The sequence below is a fragment of the Pipistrellus hanaki genome (genome assembly GCF_964339955.1).
Source record: "Pipistrellus hanaki genome assembly, chromosome: 8".
In the NCBI taxonomy this organism is placed as follows: Eukaryota; Metazoa; Chordata; class Mammalia; order Chiroptera; family Vespertilionidae; genus Pipistrellus; species Pipistrellus hanaki.
In genome coordinates this window covers 86294066-86311742 of record NC_140510.1, presented here as the reverse complement: position 1 = coordinate 86311742, position 17677 = coordinate 86294066, and the positions used below count along the sequence as shown (strand labels likewise).

At 56.4% G+C, this 17677-nt stretch overlaps 1 protein-coding gene across 5 annotated transcripts in view; it reads right to left on the bottom strand.

Moving 5' to 3' along the window:
- Window positions 1-17212, bottom strand: part of CALCRL (calcitonin receptor like receptor) — a 66727-nt gene extending 49515 nt beyond the window's left edge. For 3 of the 5 annotated variants that reach the window (XR_014795752.1, XR_014795753.1, XM_084892453.1), the window contains exon 1: window positions 16987-17212. The gene's annotated coding sequence lies outside the window, so the exon portion shown is untranslated. The remainder of the gene's footprint in view (window positions 1-16986) is intronic. The other 2 variants (XM_084892455.1, XM_084892454.1) reach the window with 1 other exon arrangement.
- Window positions 17213-17677: the final 465 nt, after the last annotated feature.

The window sequence follows — 17677 nt, the reverse complement described above, 5'->3', positions numbered from 1 at the left end:
TCACTGCCTGTGACGCCTGGAAACACTTTTTGGTGCGTTCAGTGCGTTTACAAATAAAGACAAACCACTTTCACCAGTCTCTGACTCCTCCAGCACACACCTACTTCACTGTGACTAGTGCAACCGGGGGGCAATGGGCAGTGGCAGTTCGTCCCAGGCGCCCCCACACCCGGCCTCCACGGGCCCTTTGCCCTGACGCCCCGGAGCAGAGCGGCCGCCCGCCTCCTGCGGCCTCTGTGTCCTGGTTTCGCCGCCCTGAGTGCGTTCGCTGCGGCCGATACCTCCTCCCTTCGTCCCTGCACTGTCTCTCACTGAGCTCTTTCCTCCGGAAGACGAGATCGAGGTCTCGCCGTCTCCCGGGAACACGAATACTTCTGCAGAAAACTTCTCAGAGGCTGGCAGGCGATGCTATGGCAACTAACACGGGAGCGTGTGAACATTCTCAAATGAGCTGCTCTCTAATTCCTCTACAGCGCGCAGTCAGCATTTATCGTTGCCTGCTAATGTTAGATATCTGTGCTAGCATCGACGTTTGCGTTCTAAGAGAGAAAGAAAATCCCAATTTAAAAGTGAAATGCGGAGAAGTCTTTGGCCATCGAGTGAGGACAGAGGCCCAGGAGACAGAGGTGAGAGCTGTTTGGTATTGAAGCTTTTGTCAGCCGTCAGCGTGCGTGGAGCCAGATGCTGCATTTCAAAATGCCAGCGTCCTGAGGGGAGGGTGACTAACCCCAGGATTTTAACGGAACCGAACCTGGGACACAGCCCTCCCCGGACCCGCAGCACCTCTGCGGGTTTCCGACAGCCCCGCCTCCGGCTGCCCTCACTCAGCGCGCTTTATAGAATCCGAGCCAATCTGAGCAAATCCGAATCCCAGCAAAACCACGGGACTTCGCGGTGTCCGCCCTTCCCGTCAGCCCCTCTTCCTCCCGGCTCCGCCCGTGTACGACCCAAACTTCCCCTAAAGTTCGGGGGCAATTACACGCTGCAGAGAGCACACGTGCAGTAGCTCAGAGCCATACAGTGATTGCGTCTGTTTGCAATCTGTTTGCATGTCACTGCACTGGGGGGACATGCCCAAGTCTTCCTTTCTGCCCTTCTCCGCCCTCCACGTTCTCCGGGGGCCTGGGGCCGCTGGAGCTCTCTGTAAGGGCTGTTTTACATGTGAATGCCTCTAAGGGACCGAACAGTGAGGGGTCACCGCTCTGAGCCCTGGAAGGGACTTCACACACAGCCCCGCCCCCCAGCAGCCTCTGAAACGCCTTTGGATTGAGGAGGAGGAGAGGGGTAGGTTTTCCTCTGCACCAACAAGAGAAGGGTCTGGATCTAAGCAAATATTGGGGGGGGGGGAGATGGGGCAGAAGGGGGGGAGAGCTGGAGAGAGAGGGAGAGAGGGGGAGGGGGAGAGAGAGAGAGAGAGAGAGGGAGGAGAGAGAATATTCCATAGTCCATAGGGGAGGCAACATGGGCAAAACAAGGAAAGAGGAGAAAAGCATGACCACCAATGGGCCTCATGTTTACGTCTCAGAATTTCACGTTTCACAGCGGCTGACACACGCATTGTCTCCCTTCCCACCAGAGGTTCTTGCCAGGGACTGTCGCTCGCTGTCACGCGGGTGATGGCGACCTCGGGCTCGTGGTCTCCCCGCCTGTCAATGTTCCGTCACACGTGTGAACGGCGTCACACTGCGTCTGCCCTGCCCCCGTGAGGAGAGGGAGCGGCCGTCATGGACCAGCATCGCGTGTGCGCCCTTCCTCATATCCCAGGGGGCGGAGAGGGTGCCGGCAGCCCGAGGACCGGCGGAGAAGGGGCCCTCCCTCACGCTCCTCGGAGCAGCGCCTCGGCCTGCCCTGGCGACGCTCTTCCTAGCCACCGTGACGGGCGTGCTGAGGCGCCGGGACCCGTGCAAACCCCGTGACGTGTGTCTCCGCAAACATTCGAGAGCCAGGGGCGGCCTCGCCGCGCTGTGCGCACACGTGTGTCTCCGGAGACCTGAGCAGCGCTCCTCTTCCCGGTGAGTCCCTGGCGGAGTCCGACTTGGACGGATACCATCTATGCCCGCTGTGATTTAGGCAATTACATTATCCCTCCCACCCGGACACCCTTGCCAAGTGGGATAGCGCTCTGTAATCAAAGGGGAATATGCAAGTCGACCGAACGGCGGAAGCACCTGTCGCTGTGCTGTGCACTGGCCACCAGCCAGGCCCTAGGGCTCGGCGGTGAACGGGAGCTCAGTGCTCCTTCCTGCTGAGTGTGAACGGGGTGAAAACTGTGCTCGTGGAGCAGCGGCCTCGCTCGGACCAGGTGTCACCGGGGTGTGAGCGCGGGAAAGCCGTCTAACTGGTTGCCCAAAAGCGTCAGCTGTCATTTTTGTGCCAGGAGGTTTTGGGGAGCGGGCGGTGATGCCCCTGAACCCCACACTCGCCCCACACGCGCCCTGACGGTGGAGGGGCTGAGACGGGGGTCCCCTCCCTGGGCCGCATTCCCGTGCCGGTTCACCAGGTTAAACCGAACCCGCACCGAGCCGACCCCGGGAGGGCGAGGGCAGCCTGCCGGGCAGCCTCAGGCCCCATCGCCTTCCAGCCAAGTCCGCCTTCAAGCTGAGCCTCAGAAATGCAGCTTTTCAATCTCTAAATGGGCAATGGACTTCTCACCAAAAATAGAACGTCATTAATTTTTCATAGTTTAAGAACTGCACATTAATGTTTCATATCTTGTAAGTACATCTTACCAATACCCGAGAGCCAGAGATCAATCTACGACAATCCAGCCGGGGGAAGCTGGTCTTTTCTTTCTAAGCCGCTCCCCACATTTCTCTTTCAAACGAGTCACTACACACCGGACCCTGTGAGCTGGAAGGACCCTCTGGAGGGACTGAGTGACCCTCCGAACGTCTGCACGCGAAGGCGGGCAGGAGGGGGCCGGGCCGGCTCTGCCCCCATCGGGAGGGGCAGCCCCTGTCCGCGGGGCGCAGAGGAGAGCGGGCTGTCAGAGGGGAGCGCTGGAGGGGCCCCCTGCGCCCCCTCCCAGTCCCCCGAGTCCCGGGCTGCGGTGGGCAGAGGGGCAGCTCCCGGGGGGGCCGGACAAGGATGCGGTCCCCAGGGCTTGAGGCGGAGAGTCAGCCCCAGGCTCTGTTCGGGTCCGGCGGATGAGTCGGGATTTACTAATCAGAAACCACGGGATGAGTGGGGGTTTGCTAATCAGAAAGGATGCCGCTCGCTGTGCAAGAGATGCCCCAGCTGAGCAGCCGCTGACCTCGGACCAGGTGACAGCGCCGAGGGCGGTGCAGACTGTGCAGACGGAACTGCTGCCGCTCAGGGGCCTGGGGACACAGGCCAGGGCGCCTGCTTCTGCGGGAAAGGGCGTGAGGCTTCACCATGAGGCACGACCGTGAGGCACAGTGATGTCTCCGCCCGCCTGGCTACAGTGTCGCCCCCCCTGCACCTCCCCTCCCGGAGGCACCCATGGCCCTGAGGCTGTGATGCCAGGTGAGATGCCGCCTCACCAGGGAGCTCTGAGCACACCCCCAGCGACTTCCCCTCCAGACGCGCTCACCCCGCCTCCTGCTCTGCTTCCTCTATGACACCCTCCGATTTCAACCGCGGGAGCGTCCGCAGCCAGGAACGGAGCCACAGCAGGAGAGCTCGGGGAAGGCCGTCCGGGAGGAAGGTGACGTGGTCCAAGGACCGGAGAGGAAATGACCGGATGGGGGTGAGTGGGGTGAAAGGTGCAGACCCGGTCAGAGAGGCCGAACCCTGCCAGCGATGAGACTGTACTTTCCTGAGACACACAGAGAGGGCTGTTCACATGGGAGATCCGTCCACTGTGATGGCGTGTTTCATGTGTGTGAATGGGGAGCATGTGCTGCAGGGTGACCTGGCTTCCCGTGCTGTGTATGTATTATATGTGCACAGGGCCCGGGCCTGTGGGACTTCAGACACGTCACATCGGCGTCTGCGAGTCTTCCATCGTCGCCAGCTGACGTTGGGATGGAGATGCTCTCATTGAATTTGCCCTTGGCTTACCACTCGCTGCCGCTTCTAACAGTCTCCGGCGAAGGCCCAGCATCTCTACGAGGTCAGCCGAGATCTTTAAGTGAAAACCCATCGCGCTCAGAAAGCCGGCGTGAAAAGCAATCTCCGAAATTAAATATTTTGTGGTGAAAAATATTTCAATTACGTTGTACGTTTTTACAACTTGTCGAATTTTGATAATTTCTTACGTATTATTGCATTCTGTCTGGTCTACGTTACAAGGGGGACCAGAATCCGGTCACATGAAAGAGATGTGCACTTTTACATCAACAAACACGCTGCACTATATTTAGACGCTGGATTTTCTGCGAGCTATTTTGAAAAACAAAAATAAGATCCCTTGTCCATCTCGGGCTTTAGGTTCAAAGTCGGAATTCACTCTGCGTGTTTTCCCAACTTTCTGGGAAATGCCTCTCGGAATAGAAAGAGCATGACGCGTCGCTGGTTTATTTTCCTGCTGAGCTCTGGAGCTCTCCTGTGCCAACACGGCTGAAAATTCCACGGAACGGCCTTTCTCCCCTTTGGTGGTTCGGAGGAACGAGGAAAACACGTGCCAATGGTTGCCTCTGGCTACCGGGAAACGTGGATGAGTTCGTGTGGGTCACTGAGACGTGCTGCCCATATTAATGCCGGACTGGATGTGTCCCATGGTCTTGCTTCCACTCTTCCCAGAAAAGGCCCGTCTCCATGGCACCAGAAGCAGGCTCACCCCCAAAAGAGAGGGCACAGAGCAAACACTGCCAAGTGTCAGCGAGAAGAAGAGAGACGCCGGGAACAAGCTACAAAGCAGACTCGTCTGTTTAAGGAGCCCCGTTGGTGGGAGTGATCACACAGTGAAATCAAAATCAGCAGAAAAGTGAAAACACAGGAAAGAAATACAGCAATAAGGACACAGCGAAGCCTCCTTGCAGCTGCCATGGCGAAGCATTAACAATTAGGTTAAACCAGTGGTCGGCAAACTCATTAGTCAACAGAGCCAGCTATCCACCGCACAACGATCGAAATTTCTTTTGAGAGCAGAAAACCGACTTCTGCGCATGGGCCACGAAGTTACAATCACACTGTAGGTGGGTACCCACATGTGGTGTTTTGTGGAAGAGCCACACTCTGGGGGCCAAAGATGTGGCTTGCGAGCCTCAGTTTGCTGACCACTGACCTAACCAGAAGGACATAGTTCTTCTCTTAAACAAATATAAGCAAAAAAAGTGGCTTCACCATAATTACACAAACTCAGGTCACTGCTACCCAATTAGGAACAAACGATTCAGAGCAAGGTCTTCATCCATTTTACGTATGAATCTGCTGTGATTCACAGTGAGGGCAATGCGAATCCAAACCAGAGTGAGATACACCCTCCACCCACCAGACTGGAAAGCATCTTGAAAGTTTAACAATAATTCAAAATGTCGGGAAGGACGCTGTGCCATGGAACCCTCACACTCTGTGGCTGGGAGTACAGATTGGCCTGAGGGCAGGGACTGTCTCGGATCCTGAAATCCCACCAGCAAGCGTATTCCTGAAAGACCCCCAGCCCCGGAGATCCGGTATACGCAGTCCCACTGTGTCATAGCAACACGGCGGGAGCAACCCGAGTGGCGTCTCAGCATCTCTCAGGCGGAGAAAGGAAACACGCCCTGGGCTGAATCCTACCATTGACTCTGTGTTCCCACTTCTAGGAACAGACCCGAGAATCCAGAAACCCCATCAGAGAGGACATATGCACCCCTATGTTCATAGCGGCACACTGCATGTTTCACCACAGCTAAGATTTGGAAGCAGCCTATGTGCCCATCAGCAGTGGATTAGAAAACGGTGGTACATCCACACAATGGAATACTTTGCTGTGGTGAAAAAATACTTTGCAACAGCATGGATGGAGCTGGAGAGCATTGTGCTCAGAGAAGCAAGCCAGTCGGAGAAAGATACATATCACATAATCTCACTCATTTGTGGGATCTAATGAACAACGTAAACTGATGAACAAAAATAGAGCCAGAGACAGGGAGACCTCGATCAGACCGTCAAACCTCAGAGGGAAGGAGGTGAGGGTGGAGGGGAGAGAGGTCAACCGAAGCGCTCATGTGCGTGTGTGCGTAGCCCATGGACACAGATGGAGGTGGTGAGGGCTGGGGGGAGCGGGGTTGGAGAGGGCTTATGCAATACTTTCAACAATAAAGATTTATTTAAAACAACAGTGCAAACAGAGAACCGCAGCCCCGCACGTTAACAGGGGCCCCTCCCGCGGAGGGCGGAGTGAGAGCAGCAGGTCTCGGAAGACCGTTCAGGATGCTCCCACTCCTCAGCCGTGAACGTGAACACAGCAAAACCGAACTGCTGGGCGCTCACCTGTGGGCGGTGAGGCTTAGAGCAGTGTTTCCCAACCTTCTCTCATGATGAGAATCACCTGGTGGAGTTGTTAAAACACAGATTCCTGAATCCCAACTAAGAAGTGCTAAACTAGGATTTTGGGGAACATATAGGTAAAATTGTATACTTAACTAGTGCTCTAAGACAGATTTTATATACAGAGCACTAAGTTAGGTATGCAATTTTACCTATATGTTCTCAAAAATTCTAGTTTAGCACTTCTTAGTTGGGATTCAGGAATCTGTGTTTTAACAACTCCACCAGGTGATTCTCATCATGAGAGAAGGTTGGGAAACACTGCCTTAGAGGAAGGCAGGGCTGCTTCCTGCAGGTTCAGGATGAGACTTCACCTCCGGGACGTCCCCGTGGCCACCAGGAGGGCCCGGGGCCTGGGTCTGGGACAGGCATTCACGTGCAGTTGTATGTTCACGTGCAGCCTCTCCGCCTGAGATTTAAAACCTTAATGAAGAGTATGATTCTTACTCTGGAATGATCTTCTACGTGTTGTGGGTTCATGGATCAAAGTATCAAAATGCAATGTCCCCGGGGCAGGTCGGCGTGGTTGGGTGGGGCTGGAGCTGGCTGAGTCAGCACCAATCCGGTGGAAGGCTTCCTTCCTTTGGTCAGCATGTCTTCAGGTCTCACAGTGAGGTGGCCGGTGTGGCTCAGGGGTTGAGCATCGACCTATAGGTCAGAGTCACGGTTCCATTCCCAGTCAGGGCACAGGCCTGTGTTGTGGGCTTGATCCCCAGTGTGGGGCGTGCAGGAGGCAGCCAGTCCCTGATTCTCTCTCATCATGGATGTTTCTATCTCTATCTCTCTCCCTTTCCCTTTCTCTCTGAAATCAATAAAAACATATCTTAAAAGCAATCTCGTGGTTAAAACACAGCCATAGGCACAATACAAGCCCTTACGTGTTGCCAATAGGAGTCAGGTGTGTGAATTCTATTGGGCTTTAGGTTGCTTTCCCGTTCATACAGAGGACATGTGGAACACTAATAACGGACCCCCAGGAAACAAGGGGTGTGTGTGTGTGTGTGTGTGTGCCTGTGTGTGTGCTCGCGAGTGAGTGTGTGTGTATGCTCATGGTGTGTGTGTGCACATGCATGTGTGTGTGTGTGTGTGCTAGTGGTGTGCGTGCACGTGTGTGTGTGTGTGTGTGTGTGTGTCCCAGTGAAAGAGGAAAGGGCCGGTCCAGCTGTGTCCCCATTTTGAACAAGGTCCTAAGACGGAAATCAGGCTGATCCAGACGAGGAACGTGCGCTCCCAAACCATAACGCTGAGGGCTGTAAAGCGGGCGCTAGAGGCGGCAGCGATACAGGCCTTGCTCCTGCGTGCAGCTCAGTGCGCAGGTGTGTGCGTTATGTGTGTATTTAAGCGTGTGCCTTGTGCACGCTTTTATTTTGTTATAGATTTGAACTAATCATGCTATTATGCTTTATTCTGACAATCTCCAGAGTTCGGTAAAGAGATAGCTCTTTAGGGCCCTGGCCTGTTTGGCTCAGTGGATAGAGCACGGGCCCGGGGACTGACGGGTCCTGGGTTCGATTCCGGTCAAGGACACACCCCAGATGCAGGCTCCTTCCTCCCCAACCCAGGCTCTGGTCCGGGCGAGTGCCGGGGGCAGCCCATAGATGTGTTTCTCTCATGTCGGTGTTTCTCTCTGTCTCTCCCTCTCCCACCCACTCTCCCTAAAACTCACTGGGGAAACATCCCGGGTGAGGATTAAAAAGGAAAAGAAAACAAGAGCGAGCCTCTGGGGGCCACAGGGGTCACGAGGCTTCGCCTCCCTCTGCCTGCTGAGCTCCCGAAGGTCCCGCGGGTCTGACAGGAGCAGAGGGGGTGCCCTCCACCCAGCAGCCCTGCCCTGTGAGTGGGGTGACCGCTCAGCCCGGTGCCCGCTGTCCTCTGAGAGCCGGCCCAGCCGCAGGCCGCACTGACCAGCTCTGAGCTCCCCTCCGAGGTCCCCATCCCCACGGCCGGTCCCACCTCAGAGCCGGCCCACCCAGGGCACTGCCGCTTCCCGCCACTCCTCACCCTCCTCACCCTCCTCACCCCCATCGGCAGGAGGAAGCCAGGCCCGGCCCTCAGCCCCTTCCCAGCACGAGGGCAGATCCAGCCTGTCCTGCCGGCAGGCAGCCGAGCAGCCGGAAGGCGTTTGTGAGCTACCCCCGTGTCCCAGGCCGGCCGGCCGGGCGCTCCCAGCCCAGCTGAGGCCCATCAGCCGGCCTGTCCATCCGTCTTCCTGGACACGTTTATCCGTCGCACACGCTCGCCTCTGTATTGTGTTTCTCTGTATTCGGTTCCCACCCGCCTCCCCTCCTGTTCTCTGGCTTCTTTTACTCTCACATCCCCCCTCCCTGGGGTCGGAGGGCCACTCGCTGGTGAGCAGTGATTACCCGGTAGCTGCACGCTCCCCGTCCGGGCTTCATTCTCCGCAGGCGCGTCCCCCTGGGTCTCCTCCGCTTTCCGACCTGGTCCCTACTCCCCAGGCCTGCTCCTTCATTTCTGCTTTCACCGCTCTAGACCCTCACCCGACAGCCACCCAGGCGCGGTCCCAGCTCTGGGTGCGATGAGGCGCCCTGGCCTCCCCCCACGGGAGCCGGGGTTGGCGGGCACCATCTCTAAGTTACAGTTTAACAATCGGCATCGGGGAGCGGCGGGGCGTGGGAATACGGGGAACACGTCGCTCCTTTCCAAACCAATGAGGTTGGGGCCCCGTGAGCAGGAGGAACTGGCTGGACAGCGCTAGTCGGGGATGGTTTGTGGGCAGCGCCATGGCTTAGAAAACTGACTTCGGGTCAGATCTCATGTCCTAGGTGAGCTAGGAGGTCTCCAATGTCACCATCAATGTCCAAACCAGCATGGAACGCAGGACAGGAAATCCTCTGGGGAAGCGTCTAAGGAAGTTAACGATCGCGAAGAATTCGGCCGATGGAAACGCGAATGAAGCGTGGGAAGGTCGCTGGATGGCTCCCAGGCCTGTGGGCTGGTTTGGACCAGTGGTTCTCCACCTTCCTGATGCCGCGGCCTTTAGCGCAGCTCCTCGTGGGGTGGTGACCCCAACCATAACGTTATCTCCATTGCTACTTCATCACGTGATTTTGTACTGTTATGAGTGGAATGTAAGTATCTGTTTCCCGATGGTCGTAGGCGACCCTGTCAGCGGTTCTCAGCCTGGGGGTCGAGACATCAGAAAGGCTGAGCGCCGCTGTTTTAGATGGTTGTCAGGCTCACTCACACCTCCTCTGAAGACCTTTCTGTCCAAATGGATGAAACCAAACGTCCTTCAAAGCCTTGTTCGTAAGAATGCCACTTCACTACGTATGTGTCTGCCATCTGGCAGTGGTGAGAAGTCCTTGTGATAAAGATATTTTTGTGAAAACGAAATAGGCACCACGTTTTTTGGAACCCTGCAAGTAGAGTTGAATTTGATCATTCTTACTGTTCCTTTAATTCTGAGCTTCCACATTGGGGATGGTAGTTAAATAAAAAACCATGGAGAGATATCCAAATGTATCTTAAATGGATGGTAGTCCTCACAGTCCATAAAGATAACATGCACACCCTGGCTTTCATTGTCTGACGCTACAAAGCATTTGCTTCGTTTGGTGGATCCCTATCCTCATTGGGGTCTGTGTACCCTCAGCAATATGAGGTCTGAGACAGACACTGTGAACGAAAAGAGCCACATGCTGACCTGACAAGCTCAGGGGAGGCCTGCGTGGCAGTCTTGCAAACTCAGAGACCTAAAATAACCACAAAAGATGGTTTGAAAATTAAATATTTAACTACAAACAGGTTATAGTGGGTAGTCATGTTCTAGACCGATATTTCACCTGACAAAGATCAACTTAGATCTTCTTTCCTGAGCCTGGAGAGAAGCCTTCCTGCCTCTAAGATAACATATCTGAGAGATGTCTGGGTAACTTCCTTTTTACCCCGGACCCCTCAGGACACAACAAATGGCCTGGAGACATTCCCTCATTGTTACTGTTATCAAGTTAATTGTCAACTGTTAATTACGTTAGAGTATCCTGTATCCATCTCTGTGAAAGGAGCTCATGTCCATCATTTCACCTTTCACCCTATCCCAGAGGTTTCCCGCTTCGCTCTGTCCCACCTCCTAATCTATCACCAATGGATTTCATGTAACTCACCTAACTTCCTCTGATTGCAATGTATAAATATAGAAACGTAACCGGCCATTCTCCGGAGCATTATCTCATTTCACTGAGGTTCTGCTTCCCAGCATATGTCGACAGTTTGGCTCAAATAAACTCACTAAAACTTTTTACAGGTTTTAGTGGTTTTTTCCCCCGTTAACAACACTGTGGAGCAGCCCTGGGGCTCAGGCACAGCAGACACAGCCGCATCAGGGCTTTGCCACGGGGAAAGTTTGCGTTTCTCTGAGCTTCGTGTGTGACAGAATGAAGAACAAGGACTTTCTGTGCGACACGCCTGCCTTTGTCAGTGGTCAGAATGAAGGGCGTGTGAGTGCTCCAGTTTTAAAGAAGTCGCGATTGACGACCACGTTTCTATTAGGTCCTGGGATACATTACACAATGGCAAACGCGTGGCCACCCCAAGGCGTCCGTTCCGCCCCAGCTGGTTCCCTCCCCGGCCTTCGGGAGAGCTTGTGCTCCGGCTGCTGATGGTGCAGAGAAGCGGCTCACAGCTCCGGCTCTGCCCATAAAGGATGGTGAGGGGCACGGACATGTGAGGAACACCTACTACGCGCCGAGCGCTGCACTGAGCGCTTCCCGTGTGGCTGCGTGTCCGCTTACACAGACCCGCGTCACCCCCTGTGGGCGAGGGAGGGACAGGCAGGGGTGCGGGGTCCGTCTGCACAGGACCGGACCAAGGCCCACCTCCTCGCTCTCTGCAGGAGCTGACACTGCAGCGGTGGGTTTTCCTCTCTTTCCCTCTCTCTTCCTTTCTGCCATTGACAAGAAGGAGGTGGGAAACACAACATCATAATGATTTCCTGCAGAGCGAGCGGACAGCCAGGAAGCCGGCCTGCTTTCCGTGGCCATTGTTCCGGACAACGGGGCGTTCTGTGCTCCACGGAGGCTCCGCACGCCCACTGGGGGCGGTGCGAGGGGTGGGGAGAGGAAGCCGGGCGAGGGCAGGTCCAGGCCCAGCCACTGGGGCCCTGTGCCTGGGGCCGTGTGCCTGGGGCCCTGTGCCTGGGGCCGTGTGCCTGGGGCCGTGTGCCTGGGGCCGTGTGCCTGGGCCGTGTGCCTGGGGTGGTGTGCCTGGGGTGGTGTACCTGGGCCGTGTGCGTGGGGCGGTGTGCCTGGGGCCCTGTGCCTGGGGCCGTGTGCCTGGGGCCGTGTGCCTGGGGCGGTGTGCCTGGGGCCCTGTGCCTGGGGCCGTGTGCCTGGGGCCGTGTGCCTGGGGCCGTGTGCCTGGGCCGTGTGCCTGGGGTGGTGTGCCTGGGGTGGTGTACCTGGGCCGTGTGCCTGGGGCGGTGTGCCTGGGGCCCTGTGCCTGGGGCCGTGTGCCTGGGGTGGTGTGCCTGGGGTGGTATGCCTGGGCCGTGTGTCTGGGGCCGAGTGCCTGCGCCGTGTGCCTGGGGCCGTGTTACCTGGGTCCGATGACTCAGGGCTCTGGGCCGGAGTTAGTATCTGCAGACAGAGTGGAGGGGTGCTCTGGGGCTCTGGAGAGGAGGAGGGGTGGTAAATGAGATGAGAGCTGAGGAGTTAGTAATGCACAGGGCACAGGGCAAACCCTCAAAACGAAGTCAGTCGCCCTCGCACGCCACCCTGAGAGGAAGGTCTCTTGTCCTGGCTGGTTTGGTTCAGTGGTTAGAGCGTCAGCCTGCAGACCGACGGGTTGTGGGTTCGATTCCCGGTCAAGGGCACACATCTGGTGCTTGGGTTGTAGGCTCCCCAGCCCGGGTGGAGGTACTTGTGGGAGGCAGCCAGTCCATGTGTCTCTCTCACACTCTTGTGCCCACCTTTGAGAACAGCAGTGATGGGTGAGCCTTCTGCATGGCACTGTCTCTTTCCAATTGGCAAAACGACTGCTGGACAAAGGGAGAAACGTGCTCCAGGAAAATATTCGCACCTTATCATCTGGTCATACGAGTAGGACCTTAATGCACGTTGACCTTAACTCCCGGTCACAGCAAGTGACTCTACTTTTTAACGATAAAAAGGAAGGCTTTTATTGTGTTTTTATAAATTTTTAAAAATACATTTTTATTGATTTTTAGAGAGAGAAAGGAAGGGAGAGGGAGCGAGAAACATTGATAAGAGAGAAACATCATGGATCGGCTGCCTCCTGCACGCCCCCTACTGGAGATGGAGCCTGCAAACTGGGCGTGTGCCCTGACCTGGGATCCAACCAGTGACCTCCTGGTTCCTGAACCACGCTGGCTGAGCTATTGTAATTTTAAAAATTGAAACAATTTATTTTCTTATAAAATAACATTAACTTAAAAAAATTAATCTGGTGTTGAGATTTCTCAAATATGGGATGAGGCACGGATTTGTCGATCTAATCTGATTTAGTGAACAGTAGTATAACCCTACTTAGACATAAAAGATAACCTAGATTTATTGAGGACGTTTCGTTTAAATTGGAATTGCAATAGGATCTATACGAATGTTTTCTATTATTTAAACAGATTTTGTAGATTTAATCGTCACCTGTCTATTCATAGGCTCTTTTTACTACATCACGTGAGCTACGTATATTCCACATTTTACAATGAAATGCAGTGTATTTCTTCAGGTTTTTTCTTGTTTTGTACTAAGGCTATCTTCAAAATTACAAAGCCACTGACACGCCGATAAACTAAAGTTAAGGGGTGGCAGGGTCTGGTGCGTGGCGTTGCGTGGCTGCTGCTGATGAGGGCATTTGGACGGGATGGCTGTCTGTGTGAACACACAGAGACGTGACTGAGATGGCTGCTTGGTGTGCAGACCTGACCCTGCAGTTCTGGTGAAAACTTATTTCCCGCCTCATTGCTTCAGGGCCCCTCCTGACCTCCCATGCGCGGGTTTCTTCACTCGTGTCAGGGCCCGGGGAGGACCCGTGGTGGAGGAGGAGCATCCCTGAGAGGACAAGCATTGCTCCTTCACACGGGACTTCAGACCAGACTGGCCAGCGTCTGAAGCGGCCGGGCACTGGTTTTCTTTCTTTCTAAAAACTTGTATTTTTATCAATTTCAGAGAGGAAGGGAGAGGGGGAGAGAGAGACAGAAACATCCACGATGAGAGAGAATCATGGATCCGCTGGTTCCTGCACGCCCCCTACTGGGGATCTAGCCTGCAACCTGGGTGTGTGCCCTTGACCGGAAGTGGAACCTGGGACCTTTCAGTTCTCAGGCCGACGCTCAACCACTGAGCCACACCGGCCAGGGCTGGTTTTCTACTTGACGTGCGTTCCCTGGCGGTCTGAGTGAGTCCGGAGAAAAGAGGGGGTACCCACGCGAGCCTGTCCCTCCCCGCCATCGCCAGGGCGCAGCCCAGCTTCGGGTGAGAGCGTCTCTGGGCCCCGAGCGAAGGTGAGGCACGGAGCCCGAGACCCCACACCATCCCCTGAGGGTACTGCTTTCTGGAGCGCTGGCACCACCACATTCTCTTCCCAAAACCAGTTGGCTTTGCGAGCCGCGTTCCGAGCACAGAGTGTGACACAGGGTTTGCTCAGTGGTCATTGAAGAATCACTCTGCCAATTTTCCCACAAAGCCCTGAGACCGCCTCCCAGTGAAGCTGCCGCCGAACGCCAGCCGGTTTTTATCATCATATCGTACAACGGTTCCGGACGTTCTGTTAGAAACACAGGACTCCGGGGATTGCTTGGGGCTTGTGCATTTTTATGGGTTTTTCAACGGGTTTTCCACGCCCACATGAAGCACAGAAGGTAATCTTTTTGGTCTTAATATTATTTTGAATTTTTTACTGAAATTTCTGTGATGCATGAAAAATAACGATAAAACACTTAAAGGGGAATGCAAAGGGTCCCATAAACCCGCTGGGGTGTTGACCCCCTTAAACCTCACTGCATTCTGGGCACCACCCGTGAGGAAAATGCATTTTTAACGTGAGTTTAAAGTGACAGACCCACTTTTAGTTTTTTTCATTTTACTCTTCCGTTTTATCACAGTGAGTGGGTTGGACATAGGGTAAACATGTATGTATTTTAATTAATAAAAGTAACATTTTTTGCGCGTGCTAGATGTACTTTTAAAAAAGTGTATCTTTGCAACAACCCAAGCACATTTCTTGCAGGTGACTGAATGCTGCAGGTAAAACACTATCCAGCTTACGTTCCTCATGCAAAGCACCGACTCTATGCTTATTTCACAGCTAGAACTCACCGCAGACTCTGTCCACTGCTTTCTAGTATTACAGCTAGAAAAATACCGATGTTTTTTAAATCTAGAAAAATAAGTTAATTCTAGATTAACACTGATGCTCTGATATTCTCTTATCATAAAAAAAGCAAACACCAGACTAGAATAACATGAATTTTTATGTCAAACTTTCTAACATTTTAAATGTTTACATCTAACATTATTTTCTCAAAATAGTTCGTCTTTGCCTTATGAGTCTCAATATTCATTGCCTCGTATTTTACAACAGCATATTTTTAAACAAGTAAAGATAATAAAACCCATGCTATTAATACAGCTACAAAAATGTAATTAAATTATGCAGGGAAATTATGGGGGGGTTGTGTTAGCAATTTAAAAAAAAATATTCGAGAAGTTTGGGGAGTTCCAAACTTGATATGAATATAATACCTCTTTCTGAGATAATAATCTAAACAAAAATAACACCATTTTAACTTTTGTTGCTGAGCCACGGCGTTGGGCTAAGCATTTAATGTGTTTTTCCATTTCCTCTCCTAATTATCCCACGGCTATGTACAAGGTCACCGTCCAGAAACACGTTTTTCCATCTGCCCCGTGTCAGGGACGAGGCACAAGTAAGAATAGCAAGCAGGCAGGAAGCCAGCGCGATGCTTTTAGAGTCACCACGTAAGGCTACCTGGACGTGGACATTATTTGGAGAAATTCGGGGGAAAGTAGGTGTAAAGCTACAGGGAGACACTCAGACTGAGGAACAGGTGCACTGAGCGGTGGGCGGCCGGCCACCCGAGCCGGTTCTGAGGGGGTTCGGCCGGGACTGCCCACGAGGCCTTCCAGAGTGGCGCTCATCCAGGTGCGAAACGCATGTCAGTGCTGCCGGCCCATGCCTGATCGAACCTGGCTGAGGGGTTCTTCTCTCAGCCAGGAGCTCGGCCAGCGGCTCCCCGAGTCTGCACCCCTGTCCCCGCGGCTCCCCGATCTCTGCACCCCTGTCCCCGCGGCTCCCTGAGTCTGCACCCCTGTCCCAGCGGCTCCCCGATCTCTGCACCCCTGTCCCCGCGGCTCCCTGAGTCTGCACCCCTGTCCCAGCGGCTCCCCGATCTCTGCACCCCTGTCCCCGCAGCTCCCTGAGTCTGCACCCCTGTCCCCGCGGCTCCCCGAGGGCCCTGGTGTCAGAGGCACCAGCAGGGGCTCCATCCCTGTTCCCTGCTCCTGTCCGGGAACCTGTCCTGGCGCAGAGATCAGAGATCAGGGCGCGGGCTGCTTTCTATTTTGATACAGATGTGTATATTATTGATCTCAGACAGGAAGGGAGAGGGGGAGAGGGAAACACCAGCTTGGAGAGGGAATCACGGACCGGCCGCCCCCTGCACGCCCACATGGCATGGAGCCTGGGACCTGGGCCTGAGCCCGGACCGGAATCGAACCCGGGCCCCTCAGTCCGCAGGCCGCGCTCTACCCACCGAGCCACGCCGCCCGGTCACGGCCCCTCTTTCCTGTGCCGAGGATGCGCTCCTGGGGGCCCGGCTCCTCTGCACCGCGGCCTCGCCACCCTCCCTCCCCCGAGGCCGGAGGGGACCGCCCGCGGGGCAGCGGGCTGTGGGCTGCGGGCTCCGGGTCCGGGTCCGGGTCCGCGGGCAGAGCCGCCAGGAGCCCCGCGTCCCCCGCGCCCCGCAGGAGGAGCCGGGGCGACAGCAGGCAGAGCGGAACCCCACCCGGCGGTGCCCCCCGAGCCCCTGCGCCCCCCGAGCCCCCCCTGAGCCCCCCAAACCCCCTGCGCCCCCCAAACCCCCTGCGCCCCGAGTCCCCCTGCGCCCCCCGAGCCCCCTGCGCCCCCCGAGTCCCCCTGCGCCCCCCGAACCCCCTGCGCCCCCGAACCCCCTGCGCCCCCCGAACCCCCCCTGCGCCCCCTGCGCCCCCGAGCCCCCCATGCGCCCCCCGAGCCCCCCCTGCGCCCCCTGCGCCCCGAGCCCCGCGCCGGCGCGGGGAGGAGGCGGCCGGCCCCGCACAGCCGCCGTCGGGCTGGGCTCGGGCTCCGGTCCCCCGGACCGGCCGCCCCGCGCACCGAGCGCCTCGGGTCCCGCGCGGCGTCCCCCGGAGGAGGAGGAGGAGGAGGAGGAGGAGGAGGAGGAGGAGGAGGAGGAGCGGGAGCGAAGTGGGGGCGCCGGCCCGTCTCCCCTGCGCCCCCGGAGGACCCGCCGGAGCGGAGAGGACCGGGATCACCGGGACCGGAGCAGCGCCGGGGGCGGAGGCGCGGACTTACCGGCGGCGGCGGCTCCGGGAGCGGGAGGATCGGGGCCACGGTGCGGGCGGCTGCCCGGACGGACGGACGGGGTGCTGGGTGCGGGCGGCTGCCCGGCTCCGGACCAGGCTGTCGGAGCGGGACCGTCGGAGCGGCGGGACCGTCTGAGCGGCGGGAGCGGCGGCGGCGGGACCGTCTGAGCGGCGGCCGGTCCCCGTCCCAGCCCCGAGGGGGCGGGGCTTCCTGTGACATCAGCGCCCGCCCCCCGCCCCGCCTCCCCGCCTCCCCGGGCGCCCCCAGGCGGCCTGCTCCCCTCTCATCACCCTCCGCCCATCAGGCCAGGAGCCGCTGAGGGGCCCCAGCCGGCCTGGCAGCGCCCACAGGCGGGCTCCTCCCCGGAGCTCTGCCCCAGCGCCCGCAGCTGCTGCCCTGCAGGGTGACGGTGCATGTTCTGTCCAAAGACAGGGGCTGGGCGTGTGTGTGTGCGTGTGTGCGTGTGTGTGCATGTGCATGTGTGTGTACGCGTGTGTGCATGCACGCGTGTGTGTGCGCATGTGCGTGTGTATGCATGTGCATGTGTGTGTGCATGCACGCGTGTGTGTGCTTGTGTGCATTATACTTCCCGGTGTCCCGGAGGAAGTTCTCCATTTCCCGTGAGTGACACAGGGAGCGGTGGCTGCAGCATCCACTCTCTCTGTGACCCGCTCACGGG